Below are 12,771 nucleotides of genomic sequence, written 5' to 3' on the forward strand. Positions count from 1 at the left end.
ATAGTTTTTTCAAAGGGAATACAGAATGGGGTTATTCCTGAAACATTTAGTGTTGATCTTGGTTTTTGGTATAGGCCGAAATGAAATACTGAATCAAATATTGACTTCTTCGTCACATGGCTTTGTATTGCTCTTCACGGCAATAAACTAGGGTGGAGCATGGGGAAAGAACTTAAGAGAAAGACTCTCCTGTCTCTCCATAAAGTTAGCATGTGGACTCTGTCTTAAAAACACCATGAATAGGGGGCTGGAGAGATGGCTCAGCAGTTAAGAACACTGACTGTTCTTGCAGAAGACCTGGCTTCAGATCCCAGCACCCACATGGCAGCTAACAACTGTCTGTAACTACAGTTCCAGGGGATCCAACAGTCTCTTCTGTTTTCCACAGGCATGACATGGGTGCACTTACCTACATGCAGGCAATACATGCATACACATAAAATAAAAATAATTTAAAATTATTTTTTTAAAAAAACACCATGAAGAATCATCAAAATAAGGGATGGGACAGTAGCTCCATGATAGTGTTTGTCTGGGGTGCATAAGACCCCTATACCATGTGAAAAATAAATAACATAATTACAACATATTTAATAGTTTTGGATTGCAAATGTGTCAGGGACACACAGATATCTTCCATCAACATAATAGTAAATAGCATTAGAGGTAATAGCTCAATCAGTAAGGTGCTTGCCTCGCAAGTATGGGGATATAGGTTTGATTCCCTATATTCCCAGGTAAAAAAGGTAGGCATGAAAGTGTGTGTCTGTAATCCCAGTGCTCTGGAGGCAGAACCAGGCAGATCCCTTGGGACTCTTGGCCAGTCAGTCTCACCTACTTGGCAAGTTCCAAACCAATGAAAGAACCTATCTCAAAAGGCAAGGTAGACAGCCCCCGAGTAATGATCGGTAAAAGTGTCCTCTGGCCTTTACATGTACACACACGTGTGCCCACACACTTACAAACACACAGAAAATCCATTCTATTAAATGTATTAAATTTTGTAATATTTACTCAAAGCTGAATTTTCTCCTATTGAACTGTTAAGAGAGTGTGCTAAAAAATATCCCTTTGCCCATTTTAGGCAAAGATTAACACACTAGGGAATTTTTCAAGTAAGACTAACGAAAAAAACAACAAAGAAAATCTGAACTTTACAGCCTTTCTACTGAAAGAAGCTAAAAAAAAAAATAGTACCTGCTGTGGCATTTACAAAGTAGTGATATAATATTGTCATAAAAATGGACATAAAAATTGGAATGCTATAAAGGAAATCACAGAACTTCATTATAATTGCTTTGTGCTGATTTTTTAAAAATATTTTTTCTTTGTAATGTTTTCTTGGTGTAGGAAGTATAAAAACATTTAACTTTGACATTTTGGTTTTAAACTAAAAACTAAATAAGATTTGTAAAAGCCAATTACTGTCCACTTTAGGCTCTCTATGAATTTCTTAAGTTTGACTCTTCCAGAAATTGCTAATTACTGATGACCTCCAAATGAGTCATTTTCATTTAATCTCAAATATTTTTCCTTGGGCTAATTTTCTTATTTATTTTCAACGTTTCTATGGAAAAGAAGATGGATTTTAAAATCTTATTTAAAATGTTTATTACATTTATTTGTGTGTGTGTGTGTGTGTGTGTGTGTGTGATACACACATGCCATGGTGCATGGATAGAAGTCAAAGGATAACTTCTAGGAGTTGGTTCTCTCTGTCTACCATGTGGGTCCTGGAGATTGAACTCAGGGTATCAGGCTTGGTGGCAAATGCCTTTATCCATTGAAACATTTCAGTGGCCCAGAAGAGGGATTTTTAGACAAACTAGAACCAGAAATGGGCTTGTGTATTTCAGAGGATCCCTAAGCCATGAACTCTGGACTGAATCTCAATTCTATGGGATGTCATAGCAATGATCAGTTTACATGACTACGGTTCTTGAAAATTATAATTTTTAGACATCCAATTTTAATACCAATGTTTTTGCTTAATAACATACTAAATAAATACATTAATTCCATGAAATGATAAAAGTAATTGTTTGACACTGTGGTTCAATTTGTACACACAAAACATCAAGTGAAACAAATTTGAGCAGTGAACCAAGTTTGAGAAAGGGCATAAAACTTTTCTTATATAAATATATCCAAAGAAAGAGATATAGATGCCATGTTTACTCTGTGTGTGTGTATGTGCATGCATGAACACATGTGTGCAGATATCTATGGGGAAAACAGAGGAAAACCTCAGGTGTCTTTTCTCAAGAGCCATTCATACTGTTTTTTGAGACAGAGTCTATCATTGAAACCTAGGGCTGTCTGGTTGGGCTAGGCCGGCTCATCTGGGAGCCCTAGGGATCCTCCTGTCTCTGCCCCTCCAGCACTGGGATTATAAGTGCACATCACCATATCAGACTTTTTTACATGGGGTCAAACCAGGTCCTTGTACTGTGCAGGCACTTCCCCAAGATCCATCTCCTTAACGGGAAGCCACACTTCCTTCAGCTCTTCTGTGTGTGTGTGTGTGTGTGTGTGTGTGTGTGTGTGTGTGTGTGTGTGTTTATATTTTGTTTTTTTACTTCATATAATGAATGTTAATCACACTTAGACCCCCTTCCCTATCTGATCTGCCTATAGCCCCCCACCAGATTTCATGCATTCTGACATATACATTGAGGTCTATCAAGTCAAGTTTGCGTCCCCAGGTGTCCCTTGGTGTGGGTTCATCCACTGGAGTCTGGTCAGCCTATCTAGCATCACTCCCTTAAAGAAGACCAACTCTCCCTCACCCAGCAGTGACCAGCTGCCAATAGTTCCTCAGCTAAATTTGAGCTTCCTCATCCCTTTCCCCAGTTCAATGCTGGGTTTTTGTACGGTTTGAGTTTGCATGTGTCTGGTAAATGCTTTCACCAGTGCTGTAAGGTCATATGATCAAGTTCCCAGAAGCATGAAAAACTTTGTTTCCTTATAGTCACACACCCCTGGCTCTTATAATCTTTCTTCCCTCTCTTTTTCTGGGTGGGTGAGGTTTAATATAGGAGTCCTACCCAGGGACGCTCTCTGCACTGTCTTTTTCTCTACATTTTGGCCAGTTGATCTGTATTAATCATTATCTGTTGCATGAGGAAGCTTTGCTGGTCAGAGTTGAGACATGCATTAATGTTCTCTCTGCCCCCTGTTCTACTATATTCCCTGTTCCTTGGGTGTAGAGGTTGCATTGTAGATGTTTCACTTAGGGCTGGGCATCTCATAGACACTTATTCTCTGCATTTGACCAGTTGTGGAACTCTGTAACAGTCTCCATCTGTTGCAAAAAGAAGCTCCTTTGGCGAATGGCGCGAGGTACACTTGTCTGTAAATATAAGGATGCATGTTTAGCGTACAGTAAGAAATTACATTTGTCTAGAGATGACAGACATAAGTTTTTCTTTAGGATCTGTGACTTCCCCAACTATGTGTATTTGGATATGTCTATAGTACATACATGAATTTCCTCCCGTTGAGCAGGCCTTAAATCCGATGAGATAGCTGTTGATTACCACCAAGGCAAAAGCACCACTACTGCATCAGTAGAGATCATTGTTGTACTGGTCATTGTTGTGTTATTAGGCTTTAGAGCTGGGTTGGACCCTTGATTGATTTTCTCTGTATCCTATGATACTATGAGAGCTAGTCTTCAGGGAAGAGGAGGCTTTCAGGTCAGTTCCAACTCCATTGCTCCAAGTACTATATTCAAAGTATGTCCTGTCTTCAGAAACAGGGTCTTACAAATTATGGGAGGCAATCAAGCGCTGTGGCAATAACCTCTGTTATTTTGGGAGTCTCTTGGACTACCCTCACCAACAACATGAAGGAAGGTCTCTTTTTCTTAATATTTTATTTATTGTTTTATTTTATATGTGTGAGTGATTGGCTTCATGAATGTAAGTGTACCTGTGTCATGCAATGCCTGCAGAGATCAGAAGAGGACATCAGGGATGGATAGTTGTTAGCTGCCGTGCGGGTGCTGGGAACCAAACTTGGGTCCTCTATGAGAACAGCCAGTGCTCTTACTGCTGAGCTATCTCTCCAGCCCCAAACCTTTGTTGTATCATCATCATCATCATCATCATCATCATCATTTTAAATAGGGTCTCCCATAGCCCCAGATATCCTAGAATTCACTATGTAGACCAGGCTTGCCATCTACCTCTGCCTCTGAGTGCTAGGATTAAAGGCATTTGCCACCATACCCAGGATTCAAAGGGAGGGTTTTTCTGTTTGGCACTCTGTTTATTGTTATGTAGTCTTCAGCTATACACATGCAAATATATACATATATATATACATATATGTGTGTGTCAGCTACACACATGCAAATGTTTTATATACATCTATGTATAGAACATATATTACATGTTTTCAGTAGGTTTTTGATTTAATACATTTCCCTCTGGTTTTCTATACCACCTAAGCATTATTTATCTCTTCTCTCTCTCTCTCTCTCTCTCTCTCTCTCTCTCTCTCCCTGTATAATCCTTCCCCCCTTCTCTCCCAGTTAAAGTACCTCCATTTCCCCCATTTTTTACCAGTCTCCTACTATCCCCCTGTCTCAAATTACCCCCTTGGTTCCTTATAGCCCCCCCTTTTCAGTTAAATGCCCTCATTTTCCCTATTTCCCCCTTGATAATACCTGTTTCCTACTATCCCCCTTTAATCAAGCTCCTTCTTCCCCTTTACTTCCATGGTTCCATTCCATTTTCCTGGCTCCTGTGGTTACATCAGGGCATATGCTCACATATAAGGACTTGGAGCTAAGATCCACAAATGACAGAGAACATACGTCACTGGTTTTTCTGAGTCTGTGTCCGTGTTACTTCATTTAGTGCAACAGTTTCTAGTTCCATCAATTTACCTGCAAATTTCCTGATTTTGTCTTTCTTTACCGCTGAGTAGAACTCCGTTGTGCAAATGTACTATATTTTCATTATTCATTCATCAGTTGAAGGGTGTTTAGGTAGTTTCCATCTCTTAGCTACTGTGAAAGGAGCAACAACAAAAATGGCTGCACAAGTGTCTCTGCAATAGGATGAGTCCTTTAGGTATATGTCAAGGAGTGGTATAATTGGATCATATGATAGATTTACTTTTAGTTTTATTCAAAAGTTCTCCATACTGATCTTCACAGTGATTGCATGAGTTTGCAATCCCTCCAGTAGTGAATGAGGGTTCTCTTCCCCTTCAAACCCCTCCACATCCTTGCCAGTATTTGGTGTCATTTGTTCTCTTAATCTTAGCCATTCTGACTGGAGTAACATGAAATCTTAATGTAATTTTGATTTGCAGTTCCCTAATTAATAAGATTGTTGAATATTTTTAAGGTGTTTCTTAGCTACTTTTATTTCATCTTTTGAGAGCTCTCTGTTCAGATCCATAACCCATTTTTAATTGGCTCATTTGTTTTCTTGATTCTTTGTTTTTTGAGTTCTTTATATATTCTAGATATTAATATTCTGTCAGATGTGTAGCTGGTGAAGATTTTCTCCCACTCTGTGTATTTCTTCTTTATTCAATTGGTTTTTTTACTTTGCTGTACAGAAACATTTTAGTTTAATCAGGTCCTAGTTATCGATTGTTAACCTTAATTCCTGAGCAACTGATGTCTCATTTACAAAGTCCTTTCCTGCACCTATATCTTATAGGTACTGCCTATGTTCTTTTCTAACAGGTTCAGCATTTCAGGTTTCACATTGAAATCTTTGGTCCATTTGAAGTTGACTTTGTGCAGGGTGAAACATGAGGGTCTAATTGCATTCTTCTACATGTGAAGATCCAATTTTCCCAGCACCATTTGTTGAAGATGCTGTCTTTCCTACAGTGTGTGTTCTTGGGTGGCTGAAATTGTGCGTGCCTATGTTTGGGTCCTCTGTTTTGTTTCATTGATCTACGTGTCTGTCTGAAGCCAATACCATGTGGTTATTATGACTACAGTCCTGTAATATAGTTTGAGATCTGGTATGGCAATCCCCCCAACATTGCTCTTTGTGCTCAGAATTGCTTTGGCTATCCAGGGTATTTTTTTTTATTCCATACGGATTTCATGATTTTTTTTCTATTTCTATGAAGAATATCATGGGGGTTTGCAGTGGGCTAGCATTGAATCTATAAATTGTTTTTGGTAGGATGGTCATTTTCACAATATTAATTCTATCAATCCATGAACACAGGAGCTCTTTCCATCTCCTTATGTTTTCCTCAGTCTCTTTCTTCAAACATTTAAAATTTTCATTGTGGAGGTCTTTAATGTCTTTAAGTTGGGTTTATTCCCATGTATTTTTGAGGCTGTTATGAATGGGAGCATTTCCATGGACTCTTTCTCTGATTGCTTTTATTGGTGTATAGAAAGGCTTCTGATATTTTTTAATATCTATATTTCTATTGAGCTTTTGTAATTTCATACAACAGTTCCCAATCAGATTTAGACCCCCTCCCACAGCCATGCCTCCCCCACCCCACCCCCACCAAACCTCATGTATTCTGCCATACATGTTAGGTCCTATTCATTCAGTCATTTGTACCCTAATGTCCTTCAGTGTAAATGCATCCACTCTAGTCTACTCAGCCCATCTAGTGACTGTATGTAAGTCATGCTCTCCCTCACCCAACAGCAATCAGTCTCCAAAAGTTCTCAGTCTAGTGCTGGCAGGCCGTCTATTTCTCTCCTCCCCCTCCGTGCCCTTGATTAATCGGTCCTGTGCTCAATGCCACCATTGCCACAAGTTCACATGTGCAAGCTTCCAGTGGCCTGGAAGCCTCTGCTTCCGTGTTCATGAATCAGCCCTGGCTCTTACAATCTTTCTGCCCCCTCTTCCACAATGGTCCCTGAGCCATAGGTGGACAAGATTCCATGTAGAAGTCCTATCCTACACTCTGCAGTCTCTTATTATTTTAAAACTTGGCCAGTTGTGGCCTTCTGTGTGCATTGAACTCTGTTGTATAAGAAAGCTTTACTGGTTAGAGTTGAGGGATGCATTAGTTTCCTCTCTACCTCTTGTTCTGCTATGTTCCATGAGCCTTAGTTGGAGAGGTTCAACTGTAGATGTGTTACCTAGTACTGGGCATCTCTCAGCCATATGTTATCTGTGCCTGACCAGATGTGCAATTCTGTAGCAGCTTCCATCTGTTGCAAGAAGAAGCTTCTTTGATGAGTGCTGTATGGTATACTTACCTGTAAATATAAGAATCAATATTTAGCTTATAGTAAGAAATTTCATTTTTCTTGAGATATGAAAGAGATAGGGTTTTCTCTATGATCTCCTATGTCCTCTGACATGTATATTTGGCTGAGTTTACAAATGTTTACAGTGCCACCCATGAGTTCACTCCCATTGATAGGGCTTTAAGTCCAATTAGATAGTTGTTGATTGCCCCCCAGATAACAGTGCCATTAGTGCACCAATAGAGGTAGCTAGCCATGCCAGTCATTATGATTATTAGGTTTTAGGGCTGGGTTGAACCATTGATTTTCTTTCTCCCATGGCAGTTGGCATATCATCAACTAGCATTATGATAAAAAAACTTCAGTTACAAGGCTTCCAGGTCAGTTCCTCCTCCATTGTTTCAAGAAAGGCTTCTGATTTTTGTAAATTGATTTTGTATCCTTCCAGTTTACTGAGATTGTTGATCATTCCTAGAAGTTTTCTGGTAAAATATTGGGGTCACTTATGCATAATATATCATCTGCAAATATGGATAATTCCACCTCTTCTTTTTCCAATTAGGATCCATTTAAGTTCCTTCTCTTGTCTTACTGCTCTAGCAAGACTGTCAAGCACTGTATTGAAATTCACTGGGGATAGTGGACAAACTTGTCTTGTTCCTGATTTTAATGGGAATGCTTCAAGTTTTTTTTCCATTTATAATGATGTTGGCTGTGGGTTTGTTGTATATAGCTTTAATTATGTTGAGCTTTGCTCCCTCCAGTTCAATTCCCTCTAGGACTTCTATCATAAATGCATGTTAGAGTTTGTCAAAGACTTTTCTATAATTATTGAGATGATCACATGATTTTTGTCTTCAAGTCCATTTACATGATTTATTATATTTATTGGCTTATTTATATTGAAGCATCCCTGCATCTCTGGAATAAAGTCAACTTGATCATGATGGATGAATTTTTGATGTGTATCTTTATGTGGTTTCCTAGAATGAGAATTTTTCTATGCTCATTAGGGATATGGGCATACAGTTTTCTTTTTTGTTGTTAATCTTTACCTGATTTTGTATTAGAGTAATACTGGCTTCACAGAAAGAGTTTGGGAGTTCTCTCTTTGTTTATATATTTTTGTATACTTTAAGTAGTATTGGTTGTAGATCATCTTTGAAAATTTTGTAAAGTTCTGCTGTGAATCCACCTCGACCTGGGCTTTTCTTAGTTGGGAGACTTTGTACTACTCTTGAGATTTTCTTATCTATTATGAGTCTGTTTAAACTTTTAATCTCTTCTTGGTTTAACTTTGGTGAATCCATCGAATTTAGAAATTCATCCATTTCTTTTAGATTTTCTAATTTAATAGAGTACATGTTTCTAAAGTATTCCCTAATAATGTTCTGGATCTTTTTCATGTCATTTGTAATGTTTCCCCCCTCTCTCTCTGATTTTGTTAATTTGGATTTTCTTTCTTTCTTTCTTTTCATTAACTGGGCAAAGGGTCTGTCTATCTTCTTATCTTTTCAAAGAACCAGCTCTTAAATTTCATTGATTCTTCCTATTGTTTTCTTTCTTTCTATTTCATTGATTTCTGCTCTGATTTATATCATTTCTACTCATCTATTGTGTTTGGGTTTGGATTTTTCTTGCTTTTCCAAATTTTGCATGATAACATTGGGTCATTTATTTGTACTCCTTTTGATTTTTTATTGATTGATTTTTGTGTGTGAGTATTTCATACAGAACATCCCAAACAATCTTACTCATCTTTATACCTGCATCCCAAATGGCACCCTCCCATAGCACCCCCATCTGGAGCCCATATACTCTGTCATCCCTGTTACTGTCCACTGTGTTGTCAATGCCCCCAGCCGTTCTTCAGTGCTAGTCCATCCACTGACTAGTCAGTCTATCTAGGGTCCCTTGTTTTAGGAAGATCAGCTCTTCCTCATCTAGCAGCAATCAGTTGCCAACATTCCTTTAGATAAGACTGGGGTCTGCTGCTCATTTTCCCAGTTCTATTCTGGGTTACTGTCTGGAGTCTCTTGGGTCACTCTGGCCAAAAACTCAAAGGAAGGTATCACCTGTCTGGCATTGTTTCTTATTATGTAGCCTTTAGATATACACATGGACTCCTAAAGAATTGTACTGATCACTTTAATCGGTGGTTATACTTTCATTTTGGGTGTTTAAGACACTACAGTTGGCCCAGATAAAGGAATTTATTTTAAATCTTAAGGTCGTTTGAGGATCTGTTCCTCAGGGGTCACATGGGCTTGGGAGGAGCCCTGGCTCCTTTCTTTTGCCAGATCCATCTATCTGAAGATGAGTCAAAGGTCCTGCTAGACCATGGCTAGCTTTGCTTGGGAGCATGGAGGAAATGTTTCCTCTGTGTTGACCCTCCTCTTTGTAGACTGGACACAGGTTCAAGTCCATCTGGAGGGGTCTCCATGGTTTCCTTGATCAAGAGGACAGGTGATTCACCACAGTTACAGGATATTTTGAGAGATGCTCCATAGTCCCCTGGAACTTGGTCGACCTTGGAGGGCAAGGAGCAAAAACTGTCCTTTAAGTCCTTCTGACCAGATTAGTATAGGCTTCAAAGTATGGTTGTTAAACATCTAAGAAAGCTAGTTCCACAAGTCTGGTACTTTTAATTACCATGTGCTATGTAGATAAAGCTTGGGCAAAAACCAAACATTCTCAGATAAACCTTGACTACGTATATATCATGTTCTTTGAGCTAGTTGTATGTATAATTTGTCAGTAGGTTGTTGGACTAATATGGTTCCCTCTGGTTTTGTTTTTTAACAACTAGCTAGGTATTATTTATCTTTCTTATTGTTTAGCCCTTCCACCATGATTTCCCCATTTAAAGCGCACCCATTTTTCCCATTTCTCCCTTAACAATACCCTTCTCCTATGGTCCCACCTCTTTTGAGCTCCTTCTTTTCCTTGATCCTCAAGATTCCTTGTATATCCCTCCCTTCTCCCTCCCATTAAAATAATCCCATTTTTATCCATATCTCCCATATTAACACTTGTATCCTATTGATCTTCTCTTTCAGGTTCTTTCTTTTTCCTTTATCTTCCTGGTTCCTCTTCATTATCCTGGTTCCTGGAGTTATGTCTGGACACATACTCATTTATAAGGATTTGGTGCTAGGATCCTCATATGAGGGCGAACATATGTCGATTGTTTTTCTGGGTCTGTGTTACTTCACTTAGTATAACGGTTTCTAGTTCCATCCATTTACCTGCAAATTTCATGATTTCATCTTTCTTTACTGCTCAGTAAAACTCCATCATATAAATGAACCACATTTTCATTATCCACTCGTCAGCTGAGGGACACTTAGGTTGCTTCCATCTCTTAGCTATTGTGAAAAGAACAGGAACAAACATGGATGTACAAGTGTCTCTGAAATAGGATGAGTTCTTAGGGTATATGCCAAGGAGTGGTATAACTGAGTCAAATGGTAGGTCCATTTGTAGGTTTTTAAGAGTTCTCCACACTGCTTTCCATAGGGGTTGGACCAGTTTGCAGCCCCACCAGCAGTAGATAAGCAGTCCCCTTTCCCCACAGCCTCTCCAACATTTGGTATCATTTGTTCTCTTGATCTTAGCCAGTCTGACTGGAGTAAGATGAACTCTTAAAGTGGTTTTAATTTGCATTTCCATAATTACTCATGATGTTGAACACCTTTTACAATGCTTCTTGGCAATCTTTATCTCTTCTTTTGAGGACTCTCTGGCCACTTAGCCCTTCTTTTAATTGGGTTGCTTTCTTTCTTGATTCTTTGTTTTTTGAGATGGTTATATGTTTTGTATGTTAAATCTCTGTCAGATGTGTTGCTGAAGATTTTCTCCCACTCTGTGTGTTTTCTCTTCCCTTCCTTGGTTGTTTCTTTTGACGTATAGAAGCTTTTTAGTTTAATGAGGTCCCATTTGTTGATTCTTGACCTTGTTTCCTGAGCAATTGATGTCCAGTTTAGAAAATCCTTTCCTACACATATATCTTGTAGGTTATTGCCAATGTTTTCTTCTAACACTTTCAGAGTTTCAGCCTTCACATTGATGTCTTTGATCCATCTGGAGGTGACTTTTGTGCAAGGTGAAAGATAGGGGTTTAGTTTCATTCTTCTACAGGTGGAGATCCAGTTTTGCCAGGACCATTTGATGATCATGCCGTCTTTCCTCCAGTGAATTTTCTTGGCCATTTGTCAAATATCAGGTGGCTAAAATTGCATGTACTCATATTTGAGTCTTCAATTTTGTTCCATTGGTCTATGGGTCTATTTTTGTGCCAGTTCCATGTTGATTTTATGACTATACCTCTGTAATACGGTTTAAAATCTGATATAGTAATCCCCCCAGCATTGGTCTTAGTGCTTGGAATTGTTTTGGCTATCCGAGGTCTTTTGTGCTTCCATATGAATCTTAGGATGGTTTTTTCCAAATCTGTGAAGAATGTCATAGGGATTTTGATTGGCATTGCATTGAATCTATAAATGGCTTTTAGTAAGATGGTCATTTTCACAATATTAATTCTTCTAATCCATAAGCACAGGAGGTCCTTCCATCTTCTGATGTTTTCCTCAATCTATTTCTTTAAAGATTTAAATTTTTCACTGTAGAGCTCTTTAATGTCTTTGGTCAGGTTTATTCTGAGATTTTTTTGAGGCTGTTGTAAAAGGGAGCGTTTCCATGTACAATTTCTCTGATTGCTTTTTCTTGGTACCATGTACAATTTCTCTGATTGCTTGTTCTTGGTATATGGAAAACCGACAGACTTTTGTAGATTAATTTTGTTCCCTACCACATTACTGAACATGTTAATACTTTCTAGGTGGAATTTCTGGTGGAATCTTTGGAATCTCTTAGATTTAATACCATATCATTTGCAAAAAGGGATAATTTAATCTCTTCTTTTCCAATTATTACTCCTTTAATTTCCTTCTCTTGTCTTATTGCTCTTGCCAGAGTTTCAAGTATTATGTTAAGGAGAAGTGGGGATAGTGGGCAGCCTTGTCTGGTTCCTGATTTCAATGGGAATTCTTCCAGTTTTTCTCCATTAAGAATGATGTTGGCTGTGGGTTTGTTATATATGGCTTTAATTATGTTGAGGTATGTTCCCTCCAGTCCAATTCTCTCTATAGGACTTTGAACATAAATGCATGTTGAATTTTATCAAAGGCCTTCTCTGCATCTATTGAGATGACCACGTGGTTCTTGTCGTTGAGTCCATTTGTATGGTTTATGACATTTATTGATTTATGTATATTGAATCATCCCTGCATCTCTGGGATAAAGCCGACTTGATCAGTGGATGATGTTTTTGATGTGTGCCTGTATGTAGTTTGCAAATATCTTGTTGGGAATTTTTGCATCTATGTTTATTAAGGATATGGTCTATAGTTTTCTTTTTTGGTTGTATCTTTACCTGGTTTTGGTATTAGAGTGATGCTGGCTTCATAGAAGGAATTTGGAAGTTCTCCCTCCATTTATATCCTTGAATAAATTAAGTAGCATTGGATGTAGATCTTCTTTAAATGTCTGATAGAATTCTGCTGTAAATCCAT

Source organism: Nannospalax galili, unplaced genomic scaffold (genome assembly GCF_000622305.1).
Source record: "Nannospalax galili isolate Female #2095 unplaced genomic scaffold, S.galili_v1.0 scaffold32, whole genome shotgun sequence".
Classification (NCBI taxonomy): Eukaryota; Metazoa; Chordata; class Mammalia; order Rodentia; family Spalacidae; genus Nannospalax; species Nannospalax galili.